The sequence below is a fragment of the Arachis hypogaea genome, chromosome 10 (assembly GCF_003086295.3).
Source record: "Arachis hypogaea cultivar Tifrunner chromosome 10, arahy.Tifrunner.gnm2.J5K5, whole genome shotgun sequence".
Taxonomy (NCBI): Eukaryota; Viridiplantae; Streptophyta; class Magnoliopsida; order Fabales; family Fabaceae; genus Arachis; species Arachis hypogaea.
In genome coordinates this window covers 26,673,440-26,691,344 of record NC_092045.1, presented here as the reverse complement: position 1 = coordinate 26,691,344, position 17,905 = coordinate 26,673,440, and positions in this window count along the sequence as shown.

The window sequence follows — 17,905 nt, the reverse complement described above, 5'->3', positions numbered from 1 at the left end:
TTCTATTCTTGGATTTTGGGATTTGAATGGGCTTTTGATTTGGTGAAGAAATGAATTAAATTGGATTTTTAATTTAATTTTCGGCCCAAAAATAATAGCTTCCAGGAGGCTGCCCTGCCCTTGTGGAGAGCAGGGCAGGATTTGGTGCTTGGTGCGTGCGTGGTGCGCCAGAATGGTGCCTTGGTGCGCAGGATGCTGCCCTGCCCTCGCGGAGGGCAGGGCAGAAAAAGTTGGTGCGCCAGAATTGTGCTGTGGTGCGCTGCTGGTGCTGCCAGATGATGCTGCGGTGCGCCAGAATGGTGCCTTGGTGCGCCAGAATTGTGCCACAACAAAATGCTGCCCTGCCCTCGCGGAGGGCAGGGCAGTGTTTCCAAACTGAAGTCCCGCGTTCGAATCATGGCAGAAACACACGCTACTTAATTTCCTTGGCTTTCTTGGCACCAAAGTGAGGCTTAATTCCTTGCTTCCTCATGGTCCCGTGTTCAACTCTTGTGGCAAGCATTGGTAGACATTTTCCTTTGATTTTCTTCCCTTGTGAGCCCGATACTGCCCTTGTGGAGGGCAAGGCAACATTTTCTTCTTCTTGATTCCAAGGCACAAATTTGTGCTCTGCCCTTCTAGTGGGCAGGGCATAGTTGCCTTTTATGCTTTGTTCCCTTATGTTGCCCTCCTAGAGGGCAGTGTGCCCTTGTGGAGGGCAATGCTTGCCTCCCCTCTTTACATGCGGCACACTTCTCCTTCCTTTGACCACGTTTTCTTCTCCTTTGGTCACGCTTTTCTCTTTTATTCTTTTCTTCACCTACAATAAACCAAAACAACCACTCCAAGTATCACTAAATTCACAAGGCTTATAAATCAATTAAAATTCAATTAAAATTAGCTTAAACCTCATGAGTTAACATTAATTTCATGGTGGTTGCTTGATTTAAAGAAGTTATGCATTTTCACTCCAAATCACTTACTTAGGATGCAAGAAAGTGCATAAAAACTAATAAAACAAGTGAAATTAGCTTGAAAAATGGGTATATGATGACTTGTCATCACAACACCAAACTTAAATCTTGCTTGTCCCCAAGCAAGCATCAAAATTAAGAGCAATTGAAATGAATAAGAAAAGAGTACATATCCTTATTAGGCATATAGCAGAACTTGATTTATGGGATCTTTATGCAGACAATGATAACTCAATTATTGTTGCTGTTACATAATGTACATCTTTCCTCAAAGGCTTGCTAAACTTGCTGTTATAAGACTCACTTTTTAATTACTCCCTTGCTAACTTTTCTTGGCTTATAATGCTTAACAAGCTTATTATTCTTTTGGAGGTTTGGTGTCAAATGTTGCAGTAGCAGCCTTTGGCTTTATTATTTTTTTTTTCTTTTACTCAACATTTTTCCACCAAAGACACATTGCTCACTAATTCTTCCTAGGATCATTGATGCCCAGCATCTCTTTGGATAACTAAATGTTCTGTATCTAAGTTGCTCTTTATTGTGGACTTTCAATTGGCCATCCCAAATCAGTTGATCTAAGTGACCGAGTTTTAAAATACCCCTTAGAACTTACTCATCCAAGCATATCTTAGTACAAGAACACCACAGGCATATGTCCTAGGGTCCAAGCTATTGGTGTCCAACCTTTATTCTTTGTTTTTCTTGCCATTTTGGCTTTTTCTTCTTCCTTTTCTTTCTGTTTTTGTTACCAAGGGCTTTTTCTTTATTGATGAGAGTCTTTACAACAGCAAGCTAACTCACCCTTGAATGAGAATGATATTATGCAACAATTATTTCATGAGTCATGCATTTAATCAAACACTTATACCACCATTAACTTCCATTCTTACTTATGCAACATTGGATATTTCACTTTTCAATTCAAACAAATCTCTTTTATTTAAGCATATGGGAAACAAAACAAATTTCAAGCTAAGTGATGGTTAACAAGCATTATGCAGATTTAGCATTTCTTTAGCTATTTATTAAATAACTAAAAAAGAAAACAAAGAACAACAATTGCATGAAGTAAAAAGAAATAGATGATGGAGGCATATCATGTTTCAGATATGCATCTCCTTATTAGAGACATGAAAGAGGAAATATGAAAGAACTTTGCCACCTTCTAATGGTCGTGGCTGCTGCTTGATTCTCCCTTTTTCTTCTTTCTCTTCCCTGTCTTGGAATAATCTCGGATCTCTTCACCAGGACATCTTCTACCCCAAACAGAATCTAAGAGTCCTGAGAGCCCAACGTCTTCCAATCTTTTAAAAGTTGCCTCAGTATATTGATGAGATCTTGCCTGTTGCTTGGCTAAAAATTCAGGGCATTGCTCAAATGGCTTGATCTCAGGATTGAGTGTTGGCAAATTGTGGGTCAAGTACTCCAACCTTGCTTGCATGTCTTCATCATTCTCCATTCTTTGTGCATATCTAACTTCTCCCATGGTGTGATGAATATTCTTCCATTGATACAGGTTGTGACTATATTCCCCTGCTTTAGCTTGACTAAAATACAGCTTATCATATGATTCTTTGAATTCTTTATATTGCTCTTTTTGTCCTTCAAGAATCTGTGCTTGAAATTCTTGCTGCTGAGTCATCATTTGTTGTTGCCATCTCTCTTGTTTCTCCTCCATTTGATGCTGCCAAGCTTCTCGTTCCTCTTTATCTTTCAAATATTGCTCCATAAATTCTGGATGGGGCTCTAGATATTTCTCTTGGCCCCCTGATTTTGGCTTTGTTGAGCCTGCATGAGTTGCTGAGATAGTTCTTCAATTGATCTTTGTAATTGGCTCATGTCTATGGCATCATGATCTTGATTTTGTCCTTCCTCTCTTTGTGATCTCCTTTGTCTAGGAGCTACCACCCCTTCTTGATCTTCTTCTTCATTCATTCCCTCCATACTCTTCTTGGTGATTCCTTTTCCCTTTTTCACTTTTTCTGTATCCTCATCTTGAAAGATTACTCTAGCTTTGTCACATAGCCTGAGGATGGTACTTGGATGTCCAAGACCACTTGATTTGCTTGTGCTATTGGCCATCTCTTGGATGCTGTCGGCTATGATTTGTGCGAGGTTGATTTCACCTCCATGTAAGATGCAATATGTCAAGAGTGCTCGTTTGATTGTGACCCAAGAGGTGTTTCCAGTAGGAAGGATAGATCTCCTCACTATTTCATACCATCCCTTGGCCACAGGAGTAAGATTTATCCTTCTCAAGTGACTTGGAACTCCCTTTGAATCTCTTTCCCAATCTGTATTCTCCACACATAACCCTTGCAAGATCTCATTAGGATTGTTTTCCATCTGCAATCTGGTTTCATAACTGGGCTCTGCATAAGTTATGGTTCTCAACTTGAGGGCCCTTGTGATGGCAGCCGGGCTAAAACTCACTTCAACTCCTCTGACATAACTTGTGTAAGGGGACTATCTTTGTTTTCTTTTACAGCATTTGCATAGAACTCCCTGATCATGACTGCACTGATGTCAACAAGAAGAGCACATAAAAGTTCCCACCTTCTTTCTTTAGTGATTTGCCTCATGATGGGGTATTCCCCGTCTCTCAACTCAAGGCCTTTCTCATAGATGACATTCTTTGTCTTCATGAACCTATGATATCTCCCTTCATGGAATTGGGATCTAAATTTGTTTGCATCAAATGATGGAGGTTCGGCTCCCATAGGTTCCTTTCCCGGCCTTCTTTTTGAACTTGAAGAGGCCATTAGATTTGAGGTGAAAAGAAAGGAAAAGTGAGAAAAGAAGAAGTATGTGTTGTGTTTGGGAAGAGTTTTGGTTCGGTTCTACTGTGAGACAAGGGAATTATGTTGGCTTTAGGAGTAAAGGGGATTATGGTTTTCATATGAAGGTAGCTTGAATGAGTGTGTAAACCGTGTAGTGCTACGGCTATTAATAGGCAGATTCTTCAAGCTTTCCAACAAAACCACAATGAATGAAGAAAGAGCTCGTTGGTGCTCATGAAGGGTTGAGATTGAGTTGTTCATCTAAGGGGTTCATGGGATGGACGGTCTGCATGCATTGTTGAGGCTTTGACGAGAATCCTCCTCCCATTGGCTGCATGCATTTAGGCGTTCAATGATGCATGCATGCATGCAAATTCTGCTTCCCCATGAGCGCATTCTTCTAGGCACATGTGACCATCCTCACATAGCTTATCCTAGCCGTGGCCCCTCCTTGCTTTTGTCTTAATCTTTTTCTCCTGCCTGAACCAAAACAGCTAGCCTTAGAACATTAATATAGTCGTTGGCAATTTATTTGCAATAAAAAAATTGTTTTGGTTTGTTTAATTGTTATTTATTCTATATATTTTTTCCGTGGTCAATTGTGTCCCTTAATTAAAGATGCTAAAAGTTGGTGAACACCAAACTTATCTTTTATTGAGGGAATGGCTTAACAATGCAAACCATTCTTCACAATTGATGCATTTTATAAAAAAAATTGATGCATGATCCCTTTGTATGGTTTTGAGTCCATGATTGGGAAATGATCTTCTGAATATTGTTACACATGCAGACACTAAACTTAGTGTTTGGTCATATGCTTCATCAAAAGAATTATGCATATGTTCTAAGACTAATCCCCTTTTTTTTTTTTGAAAAACAATGAACTTGGGTGTGCTTTAAGGTACACCAAACTTAGAAGTTTGTCATGTGCTTCAAAACAATGTATGCATTTATCAGGCATGAAAGTTCAAAATCATACTCAGAGGAATCATAGCTTATTAAATGAAAGAGAGGACAGGAATCTTAAACCATGGGTTGCCTCCCATGAAGCGATCTTTTATTGTCACTAGCTTGACATTGAACTCCCTTTAGTGTGGTTGATGTTGGTGATGTCTCAACTTGTCACCTCTCACTGTAAGCTTTCTCTGTGTGCCTTGATGTTCAATTTCCATATGCTCAAGAGAAAGTACTTGGTTGACAGTGTAATAATCTTCTGTTCCTAGCTGTTGATATACTAATTGTACTTTGTCACCTTTGGAAAACCCCTCAGTTGGAATTTTCTTGTTCTTCCACCCTTTGTGAACCTTATTCTTGCTCTTCATCTTTTTCTTTCTTGTTGATCTTTCTTTCTTGACAGTGACTTGGGTTGTGATACCTTCCTTCTTGTTTATTACCCCTGCTTCCTTTTGAATTCCTTTTTCTTCTTGCATCTGCTTGTTTTTCTGTTCTACTGCTTTGTCGGTTGTTTGCTTTGGAAGGAAGTCACCACTTGTTTTGCTTGTTTCTTCATTCCTTTGTAATTTTGGAAAGACTTTCAAGATGATGCTCTCCTCATGCATCCTGAGGGTTAACTCTCCCTGCTCTACATCCACAATGGCTCTAGCAGTGGCCAAAAATGGTCGACCAAGTATTATGGAGTCATTTCCTTTTTCTGAAGAATCCAGGATCACAAAATCTGCAGGATAATTGAACTTGTCGACCTTAACTAAAAGGTTCTCAATCAGCCCTTTAGGATATATTACTGATTGGTCCACCAACTCCAAAGACATCTGTATTGGTTTCACCTCCTCTATGCCAAGCTTTTTCACTAAAGAAGATGGGATTAGATTTATGCTTGCTCCTAAATCACACATCCCATTGTTGATGAATAGGTTTCCAATAGTACAGGGTAGGAAGAAACCTCCAGGATCTTCAAGCTTGGGAGGGAGTCCCTTTTTAATGAGAGAACTGCATTCTTCACTAAGCATTACAGTCTCCTTTTCATTCCAACTTCTCTTCTTGTTGATGAGCTCCTTCAAGAACTTGGCATACAGAGGCATTTGCTCCAATGCCTCAGCTAAAGGTATGTTGATTTCCAGCTTCTTGAAAGTCTCAAGAAATTTGTGGAAATGCTGATCCTTTGTCTCTTTGTGGAATCTCTGTGGATACGGTAGTGGTGGTGTTGAGCTCTTCTCCACTTGATGTTGTTTTGGATTTGGTTCTTCCATGATCTGCTTTCCTTTCTTCAGATTCTGTGGTTCGTTGTTTTCCTCTGTGAATTTTTCTGGGACATTCTTGCTTACCATGTCCTTGTTGATGGCTTCATCATTCTTTGTTGGCTCATTGTCATTATTCTTGGTTGCTCCTTGGTTACCATCCACTAACATTTTTCCACTTCTTAGTTGCACGACCTTGCATTCTTCCTTTGGGTTGGGAATGGTGTCACTTGGTAGTGAGCTTGATGATTTTTCAACAGAAATCTGTTTGGAGATTTGCCCAATTTGCCTTTCTAAGTTCTTCATGGAAGCTTCTTGGTTCTTTGTTGTTAATTCTTGGTTCTTCATCATTTTCTCCATTAGCATCTCTAGATTAGTGATCCTCTGGGATTCTTGTGAAATTGGTTGGTTTTGGGGTGTTGATGGATGATGATAGGTATTTTGATTTGTTGGGTGGTTATTAGGTGGATAATGGTTAGAGTTGGGGTAATTATTTTGTGGTTTTCTGTATGTATTTTGGTTAGTGTTTGGCTGGGGGTTGTGGTTTGTGTTTTTCCAATTGTTCTGACTTGAGTTTCTTTGCCATGGTTGTTGGTTTTGATTATGGTTGTCTCCCCATCTGAGGTTGGGATGGTTCTTCCAAGATGGATTGTAAGTATCACCATAGACTTCATTTGTTCCAGGATTTTGGTTGTGCATGTACTGGACTTGCTCTTGCTGTTGCTCCTCTTGAGTTTCTTCACTTTGCACCCAAGTAGTTGGTGGTTGGCTTGTGGCACTCACTGATGCAACTTGCAAGCCATCAATCCTTTTGGCCATTTGCTCAAACTGTTGTTGAATTTGCTGCTGCATTATCTTGTTCTGAGCTAGAATTGAATCCACTCTTTCCAACTCCATTACTCCTCTTCTTTGTGATGGTTGGCGTTGTCTTTGATGAGCAAAGAAATATTGGTTATTGGCCACCATATCAATGAGGTTTTGAGCTTCCTCTGTAGTTTTCATGAGTTGCAAAGAGCCTCCAGCTGAATGATCAAGTGCTTCTTGAGCCTTAAGAGTGAGTCCCTCATAGAAGTTCTGCAACTTGTCCCACTCAGAGAACATCTCTGGTGGACATTTCCTCAATAGAGCCTTATATCTTTCCCATGCTTCATATAAGTTTTCAGCCTCCATTTGAGTGAATGTCTGCACCTCAGTCTTCAATCTTAGGATTCTTTGAGGGGGATAAAATTTGGCAAGAAACTTGCTTACTAAGTCATCCCAAGTGTTGATGCTATCTTTTGGAAAGGTCTCTAGCCATTGAGTGGCTTTATCTCTGAGAGAAAATGGAAAGAGCAACAACTTGTAACTGTCATGAGGCACACCATTGGTTTTCACAGTGTCACAGATTCTCAAGAAGGTAGATAAATGTTGATTTGGGTCCTCCAAAGGCCCTCCTCCAAAAGAACAGTTGTTTTGAACCAAAGTGATGAGTTGTGGCTTTAGTTCAAAATTGTTTGCATTGACATTAGGAGGAAGAATGCTACTTCCACAGTGTCTAGCATTTGCAAATGTATATGAAGCCAGGACTCTTCGTTGTTGTTGGTTATTGTTGGCCCCTTCTCCTGGTTGATTGAGATCTCCTTCCATTTCTTGGAATTCCTCCTCAGATTCTTCCTCTCCAATAACGTTCTTCCCTCTTTCAGCTCTTCTTATTCTTCGAAGAGTTCTTTGGTCAATTTCAGAGAGGACAGGGGAAGATCTTCCTGTACCTGACATACAAACACACAACAATAAACACACAGATCCAGAAAACCAATGAAACTTCAATCTATAGCTAGAGTGAAGTTTTGGTTAGTTTAAGCAAAAATTCAAACAGTTAGTGTGTTAGTCAAAATTAAAATAACAGAAAAGAAAAAAAATGCTTGATCTAGATCTCCACTTCACTTAATCATTGTCAATCTATTTCATTCCCCGGCAACGGCGCCAAAAACTTGATGTGTGGAAAGCGATCCAACACAAAACTCACCGGCAAGTGTACCGGGTCGCATCAAGTAATAATAACTCACATGAGTGAGGTCGATCCCACAGGGATTGAAGGATTGAGCAATTTTAGTTTAGTGGTTGATTTAGTCAAGCGAATCAAGTTTTGGTTGAGTGGGTTGTATTTAACATAAGCTAAATTGCTTGGAATATAAAGGGAGAAGGGAGAATCGCAGTAAATTAAAGAACAGGAAAATAAACTTGCTGAATCTTAAAGAACAAGAAAGTAAATGACTGAAACTTAAAGTGCAAGAAATGTAAATTGCAGTAACTTAAATGGCAAGGAATGTAAATTGCTTGAATGTAAAAGGGATTCGAGGACTGGGATTGCAGAATCTAAACAAAGAGAAATTGAATTGCCACAATTAATAGAGCAGAAATTTAATTGGGAGCAAAGAGAATTCAAACAGAAATTGAAAGGAAAGTGCAGCAGGGTTCACAGAAGAACCAAAAGTAAATTAGGATCTCAGGACTCCAGAGACTAGGTAGCAGAGCCTAGATCTCAATTACCTTCCTAGATCCAAGTTTTCAAAGCAATTGATAAGAAAATGAAGAAGAAGCAGTAAAGGAAATTGAAATTAAACTCAATTGTGCAGAAAGATGTTTAAAGAGATTTTGAATGGAGATTGAGACAGAATTTCCTCAATTCTTCACACCCAAAACTCAAAACAAGGAAATTAAAAAGGCCTAAGCAAGAACGAAGAAGAAGAGAGATCAATTCTCCTCCCCAATTCTCTGAAATCTCAGTGAAGTCACCAAGAGAAGCTCCAAAGTGCAAAAATAAAATTCAAAGCTCAAAGAAAGTGCAAAATTCAAAAGTCAAAAAAAAAGTTTCTAATTACATCAAACTAGCTCCTATTTATACACTTTCTATTCTTGGATTTTGGGATTTGAATGGGCTTTTGATTTGGTGAAGAAATGAATTAAATTGGATTTTTAATTTAATTTTCGGCCCAAAAATAATAGCTTCCAGGAGGCTGCCCTGCCCTTGTGGAGGGCAGGGCAGGATTTGGTGCTTGGTGCGTGCGTGGTGCGCCAGAATGGTGCCTTGGTGCGCAGGATGCTGCCCTGCCCTCGCGGAGGGCAGGGCAGAAAAAGTTAGTGCGCCAGAATTGTGCTGTGGTGCGCTGTTGGTGCTGCCAGGTGATGCTGCGGTGCGCCAGAATGGTGCCTTGGTGCGCCAGAATTGTGCCACAACAAAATGCTACCCTGCCCTCGCGGAGGGCAGGGCAGTGTTTCCAAACTGAAGTCCCGCGTTCGAATCATGGCAGAAACACACGCTACTTAATTTCCTTGGCTTTCTTGGCACCAAAGTGAGGCTTAATTCCTTGCTTCCTCATGGTCCCGTGTTCAACTCTTGTGGCAAGCATTGGTAGACATTTTTCTTTGATTTTCTTCCCTTGTGAGCCCGATACTGCCCTTGTGGAGGGCAGGGCAACATTTTCTTCTTCTTGATTCCAAGGCACAAATTTGTGCTCTGCCCTTCTAGTGGGCAGGGCAGAGTTGCCTTTTATGCTTTGTTCCCTTATGTTGCCCTCTTAGAGGGCAGTGTGCCCTTGTGGAGGGCAATGCTTGCCTCCCCTCTTTACATGCGGCACACTTCTCCTTCCTTTGACCACGTTTTCTTCTCCTTTGGTCACGCTTTCTTAGGCCACACTTTTCTCTTTTATTCTTTTCTTCACCTACAATAAACCAAAACAACCACTCCAAGTATCACTAAATTCACAAGGCTTATAAATCAATTAAAATTCAATTAAAATTAGCTTAAACCTCATGAGTTAACATTAATTTCATGGTGGTTGCTTGATTTAAAGAAGTTATGCATTTTCACTCCAAATCACTTACTTAGGATGCAAGAAAGTGCATAAAGACTAATAAAACAAGTGAAATTAGCTTGAAAAATGGGTATATGATGACTTGTCATCAATACACATCTTCACTATAGCTTCCATCACCTACAACATAGTTGTGATCACACTCATAGCCAAAATGAGAATTCATGGTGAAAAGATAAAAGAAAAACAAAAGCTAATAGAAAACAAAAGAAACAAAATTCTACAACTAGCAAATAAAGCAAAAAGCAAGATATTCACACTATTCACATATGTACAATAACCAATAACATAACACCATTGCAATTCCCCGGCAACGGCGCCATTTTGATGATTAGATTTTTGACGGTTTAGAATTTCTCAAATAAAATCTCGTCGAAGTATAGTTTCTAAACCAAGCAATAATCCTTTCATACAAAAGATTGTTTGTCACTAGTACAAACCCCTAAAATTAATAACCGAAGTATTTAAACCTCGGGTCGTTCTCCCTAGGAATTGCAATAAAGTGTTTTGTTATTGGTTTGAGTTGTTTTGGGGTTTTGATAAGAGGCATGAAAGTAAATGGCAATGAAAATAAACTAACAACTATAAAAGGCTCTTGGCAAGATATGAAAATTAAAAGTCCTATCCTAGTTATCCTTCTCAATTGTGATGAGAATTGTTCATTGCTACCACTTAGTTAACCCTTACTAAATAAAGGAAAGTCAAGTGGATGAATTGACTTGAGCCACAAGTCCTAGCCAACTCCCAAGGAAAGACTAGCTTTAGTGCACTCCAAACCAATTAGCAATCTCTCCAATTACCAATCAACAAAGGAATTAGATAACTCAAGTGTCATTAATTACTCTACCTAGGCCAAGAGGAACAAAATCTATACTATATCTAGAAGAGGCATTTCAACAAACACATAAAAGGCAATAAAAGTAAAGAACATAAATTGCAAGAATTAAAGAGAGATCTAACTACAAAGGCAAGAGATCAACAATAGAAAAGCAAAGAAGAACAATTATTATGAATTACCTCTTATTGAATTGAAAGAAAATGGAAGGAACAATAGTAGATCTACAACAAAACATAAGAACAACATAAAGGAAATTACAACAAAAGAATGGAAGGAGAATGAATGTAACAACAAGGAATTGAGAAGATAAAAGTAGAAGAAGATGTATTAAAATCTAGATCTAAGAACTAAACCTAATCCTAATCCTAATCCTAGAGAGAAGTGAGAGTTTCTCTCTCTAGAAACTAATTCTAACTAATCCTAATGTGTGTGAATGATTGGAATCTCCTTTTCCCTTCAATCCTTGGCTTTAAATAGCATCTTTGGCACCAAAGTTGGTTGCAATTGGGCCCCACAACCCTTCAGAATTCGTTGGTTGCGAATTCATTAAAAAATCATATATCAGCACCAACGCGTACGCGCACAGCACGCGTACACGTCCATGGGGTAATTCGCAGGTGCGCGCAAGCGCCAGGTGCGCGCGCGCGTCCATGGGCGAGTTCAACTCCCTTGACTTTTCATGATTTCTCCACTTTGCATGCTTTCCCTCTTCACTCCTTTGATCCATTCCTAGCCCTTTTCAATCTGAAATCACTAACAAACATATCAAGGCATCTAGTGGAATCAAAGGGAGATTAAAACCATCAAATTAAGGGTTGAAAAGCATGTTTTCACATCTAAGCACAAATAAGGAGACAATCACCAAAACCATGCCATTTCATTGAATAAATGTGGGTAAAAGGTCATAAAAGCTCTTAAAATCAATACAAGATAAACCGTCAAAACGGAGTTTATCAGAGACCTCTTACTAATTCTTTCTTTACAAGTTTGTTTATTTGAAACATACTTGCATGGCCCAATCTCTTCTGCCATAACCACTTTTCAGATTCTTTAGAGTGAAGACAAGCTACATTTTGATCCTTTAGTTCATCAAGAGTAAGTCCATACATATTATTGAAATGCTTGGCAACAAACATTACTTCATTTGTCTTTTCATTAACAACATAGCATTTAAGCATTTTGAAAATAACTAAATATCCTAAATCACACAGCTAACTTATACTCAGAAGATTGTGCTTTAAGCCACATACCAAAAGCACATCACCAATGAAAGTAGATTGCTCATTACCTACTTTTCCAATAGCAATGATATTACCTTTACCATCATCTCCAAAGGTCACAAAACCTCCATCATATTTATTTAGTTTGATGAAGTAGGTTGACCTTCCAGTCATGTGCCTTGAACATCCACTATCCATGTACCACATGTCCTTTTTGTTCTTGGATGCTAGGCAAATCTACATGATGAGTTTCAAGTAGCCTTAAGTATCCAAATTAATTTGGATCCTTTGAAGTTAATCCATCTTGGTTGCCCAAGTGCATTGAAATCACAAACAATATTGTAAACTTTGTTTCCAACAACTCTTTTTTTAATAAAGCATTGTGCATATGAGTGACCAAATTTCTTGCAATTAACACAATGATTTTCTGATTTGTGCCGCTGAAATTGAGGTGAGTTATATTGCTTGTTGGAATTTTCTAGTTTTTAGAGGAGATGCATTTCTTTTGACAAACTGTTTTTTATTAAAGTTATTCCTCTTTACAAAAGCATTTTCACCAGAATTTCTTTGAACATTTTTACCTTTCGAATATGAGGTTTTGTTGTAAAATGGTGGTTTCTTGAAAACAGCCTCATTATTCGAAATGTAACCCAAACCTGGCCGGTTTGAGCTCGGACCAGTTCTTGGTGAAGGCTTAGTTTCACTTGTGTATACTTCATCAAATTTTTCTTCAAGTGTTGGAGTATTTTCAATACCAGATTTGTTTGGTATGGTTTTGGTATTTGATGAAGAAGCCACAAATTTTATAGAGGAAATATTAGAAGCTGCATCTTTCTTGGCTATGTAGCCTAAACCAGATTTTTCAAACAATGGTCTTTGACTTGCAAGTAATTTGTCCAAGTTACTAGAACCTTGAGCAAATTTTGCTAAGTCACCGTTCAGTCTTTTAATCATATCATTTAATCTTTCATTTTCAACAATTAACTCATGTGAAGGATCCACAATGTGCTTTCCTTTTAATTTTTCAAGTTCAAATTTTAGAAATCTGTTATCTTCAATGATGTCCAAAGCACATTCAGTTTCCTTCACTTTTTCTTTTAAAAATTCATTTTCAGCTCTTAACACATCTCTTTCAGATCTGCATTCATTGTATTTATCAAGCAATTTTGATGTGTTTAAAGTGAGATCATAAATAATGGCATGCAAGTCCTCAATGGTCAAATCAAAATAGTTTACCTCATTAAGATTGTTGTTTCTAGCCATGAAGCAGTCTTTGCAACTCCTTCAGATTCTTCTTCTTCATTTGAGTCATTCTCAAGATCCTCCCAAGCTGCCATGAGTACTCTCTTCCTTTCCTTCTTTCCTTTGTCCTCCTTTTTGAGCTTTGGACAGTTTGACTTGAAGTGTCCAGCCTCCTTGCAATGATGACTGGTGCACGAAATTGTGATCAATACTTTTCACAAATCAAATAATCCCCGGTAATGAATCCAAAAAACTTGGTGTTCAATACCATGGCATAAACACAACTTCGCACAACTAACCAGCAAGTGTACTGGGTCGTCCAAGTAATAAACCTTACGCGAGTAAGGGTCGATCCCACAGAGATTGTTGGTATGAAGCAAGCTATGGTCACCTTGTAAATCTTAGTCAGGCAAACTCAAATGGGTATAGTGATAAACGCATAAAACATAGAGATAAAGATAGAGATACTTATGTAATTCATTGGTAGGAACTTCAGATAAGCGTATGAAGATGCCTTCCCTTCCGTCTCTCTGCTTTCCTACTGTCTTCATCCAATCCTTCTTCCTCCTTTCCATGGCAAGCTTAAGCAAGGGTTTCACCGTTGTCAGTGGCTACCTCCCATCCTCTCAGTGGAATTGTTCAACGCACCCTGTCACGGCACGGCTATCCATCTGTCGGTTCTCGATCAGGCCGGAATAGAATCCAGTGATTCTTTTGCGTCTGTCACTAACGCCCCGCCCTCAGGAGTTTGAAGCACGTCACAGTCATTCAATCATTGAATCCTACTCAGAATACCACAGACAAGGTTAGACCTTCCGGATTCTCTTGAATGCCGCCATCAGTTCTAGCCTATACCACGAAGATTCCGGTTAAAGAATCCAAGAGATATTCACCCAATCGAAGGTAGAACGGAGGTGGTTGTCAGTCACACGTTCATAGGTGAGAATGATGATGAGTGTCATGGATCATCACATTCATCAAGTTGAAGAACAAGTGATATCTTAGAACAAGAACAAGCGGAATTGAATAGAAGAACAATAGTAATTGCATTAATACTCGAGGTACAGCAGAGCTCCACACCTTAATCTATGGTGTGTAGAAACTCCACCGTTGAAAATACATAAGTGATAGTGTGATCATTGGTTTCGGTCCCAGAGAGGGAACCAGAAGAACCAAGATGATCTCAGATCCAAAGATACCAAGATGAAAATACAATAGTATAATGTCTTACTTATAGAAAACTAGTAGCCTAGGGTTTACAGAGATGAGTAAATGACATAAAAATCCACTTCCGGGCCCACTTGGTGTGTGCTTGGGCTGAGCAATGAAGCAATTTCGTGTAGAGACTCTTCTTGGAGTTAAACGCCAGCTTTTATGCCAGTTTGGGCGTTTAACTCCCATTTTGGTGCCAGTTCCGGCGTTTAACGCTGGGATTTCTGAGGGTGACTTTGTACGCCGGTTTGGGCCATCAAATCTTGGGAAAAGTATGAACTATCATATATTGCTGGAAAGCCCAGGATGTCTACTTTCCAACGCCGTTGAGAGCGCGCCAATTGGGCTTCTGTAGCTCCAGAAAATCCGCTTCGAGTGCAGGGAGGTCAGAATCCAACAGCATCTACAGTCCTTTTTAGTCTCTGAATCAGATTTTTGCTCAGGTCCCTCAATTTCAGCCGGAAAATACCTGAAATCACAGAAAAACACACAAACTCATAGTAAAGTCCAGAAAAGTGAATTTTAACTAAAAACTAATAAAAATATACTAAAAACTAACTAGATCATACTAAAAACATACTAAAAACAATGCCAAAAAGCGTACAAATTATCCGCTCATCACAACACCAAACTTAAATTGTTGCTTGTCCTCAAGCAACTGAAAATCAAATAAGATAAAAAGAAGAGAATATGCAATGTATTCCAAAAACATCTATGAAGATCAGTATCAATTAGATGAGCGGGGCTTTTAGCTTTTTGCCTCTGAATAGTTTTGGCATCTCACTCTATCCTTTGAAATTCAGAATGGTTGGCTTCTTTAGGAACTTAGAATCCAGATAGTGTTATTGATTCTCCTAGTTGAGTATGATGATTCTTGAACATAGCTACTTTATTGAGTCTTGGCCGTGGCCCAAAGCACTCTGTCTTCTAGTATTACCACCGGATACATACATGCCACAGACACATAATTGGGTGAACTTTTTCAGATTGTGACTCAGCTTTGCTAGAGTCCCCAATTAGAGGTGTCCAGGGTTCTTAAGCACACTCTTTTTGCCTTGGATCACAACTGTATTTCTTTCTTTTTCTTTCTTTTTTTTCGTTTTCTTTTTCTCTCTTTTTTTTCGAAATTTTTCTCTCTTTTTTTTTCATTGCTTTTTCTTGCTTCAAGAATCATTTTAATGATTTTTTAGATCCTCAGTAACATGTCTCCTTTTTCATCATTCTTTCAAGAGCCAACATTCATGAACCACAAATTCAAAAGACATATGCACTGTTTAAGCATACATTCAGAAAACAGAAATATTGCCACCACATCAAAATAATTAAACTGTTATAAAATTCAAAATTCATGCAATTCTTTTCTTTTTCAATTAAGAACATTTTTCATTTAAGAAAGGTGATGGATTCATAGGACATTCATAACTTTAAGGCATAGATACTAAGACACTAATGATCACAAGACACAAACATAGATAATCATAAGCACTAAATTTTTGAAAAACAGGAAAATAAAGAACAAGGAAGTTAAAGAACGGGTCCACCTTAGTGATGGCGGCTCTTTCTTCCTCTTGAAGATCCTATGGAGTGCTTGAGCTCCTCAATGTCTCTTCCTTGTCTTTGTTGCTCCTCTCTCATGATTCTTTGATCTTCTCTAATTTCATGGAGGATGATGGAGTGTTCTTGATGCTCCACCCTTAGTTGTCCCATGTTGGAACTCAATTCTCCTAGGGAGGTGTTTAGTTGCTCCCAATAGTTTTGTGGAGGAAGGTGCATCCCTTGAGGAATCTCAGGGATCTCATGATGAGTGGGGTCTCTTGTGTGCTCCATCCTCTTCTTAGTGATGGGCTTGTCCTCATCAATAGGGATGTCTCCCTCTATGTCAACTCCAACTGAATAACAGAGGTGACAAATGAGATGAGGAAAGGCTAACCTTGCCAAGGTAGAGGACTTGTCCGCCACCTTATAAAGCTCTTGAGCTATAACCTCATGAACTTCTATTTCTTCTCCAATCATGATGCTATGAATCATGATAGCCCGGTCTATGGTAACTTCGGACCGGTTGCTAGTGGGGATGATTGAGCGTTGGATAAACTCCAACCATCCTCTAGCCACGGGTTTGAGGTTATGCCTTCTTAATTGAACCGGCTTCCCTCTTGAATCTCTCTTCCATTGGGTGCCCTCTTCACATATGACTGTGAGGACTTGGTCCAACCTTTGATCAAAGTTGACCCTTCTAGTGTAAGGGTGTTCATCTCCTTGCATCATGGGCAAATTGAATGCCAACCTTACACTTTCCGGACTAAAATCCAAGTATTTCCCCCGAACCATAGTAAGATAGTTCTTTGGATCCGGGTTCACACTTTGATCATGGTTCTTGGTGATCCATGCATTGGCATAGAACTCTTGAACCATCAAGATTCCGACTTGTTGAATGGGGTTGGTAAGAACTTCCCAACCTCTTCTTCGGATCTCATGTCGGATCTCCGGATATTCACTCTTTTTGAGTGAAAAAGGGACCTCGGGGATCACTTTCTTCAAGGCCACAACTTCATAGAAGTGGTCTTGATGCACCCTTGAGATGAATCTCTCCATCTCCCATGACTCGGAGGTGGAAGCTTTTGCCTTCCCTTTCCTCTTTCTAGAGGTTTCTCCGGCCTTGGATGCCATAAATGGTTATGGAAAAACAAAAAGCAATGCTTTTACCACACCAAACTTAAAAGGTTTGCTCGTCCTCGAGCAAAAGAAGAAAGAAGAGAGTAGAAGAAGAAGAAATGAGGGGAAAGGGAATGGCTTTTGTTTACGGCCAAGAAGGGGAGAAGTGGTGTGTATGTTGTGTGAAAATGAAGGAGTGAAGGAGGGTATATATAGGAGAGGGGAAAGGGAGGGTTCGGTCATGTATGGGTGGGTTTGGGTGGGAAAGTGGTTTGAATTTGAATGGTGGGGTAGGTGGGGTTTTATGAAGGATGGATGTGAGTGGTGAAGAGAAAGATGGGATTTGATAGGTGAAGGGTGTTTGGGGAAGAGGTGTTGAGGTGATTGGTGAATGGGTGAAGAAGAAGAGAGAGAGTGGTGGGGTAGGTGGGGACCCTGTAGGGTCCACAGATCCTGAGGTGTCAAGGAAAAGTCATCCCTGCACCAAATGGCAAGCAAAATCTCGTTTTGTGCCAATTCTGGCGTTAAACGCCAGGCTGGTGCCCATTTCTGGCGTTTAATGCCAGCTCCTTGCCCTTTTCTGGCGTTTAACGCCAGTCTGGTGCCCCTTTCTGGCGTTAAACGCCCAGAATGGTGCCAGACTGGGCGTTAAACGCCCAACAGCTAGCCTCACTGGTGTTTAAACGCCAGTGGGTTCTTCCTCCAGGGTGTGCTGTTTTTCCTTCTGTTTTTCATTCTGTTTTTGCTTTTTTCATTGATTTTGTGACTTCTTATGATCATCAACCTACAAAAAATATAAAATAACAAAAGAAAATAGTTAATTATAAAACATTGGGTTGCCTCCCAACAAGTGCTTCTTTAATGTCATTAGCTTGACAGAGGACTCTCATGGAGCCTCAGAAATGCTCAGAGCTATGTTGGGACCTCCCAACACCAAACTTAGAGTTTGAATGTGGGGG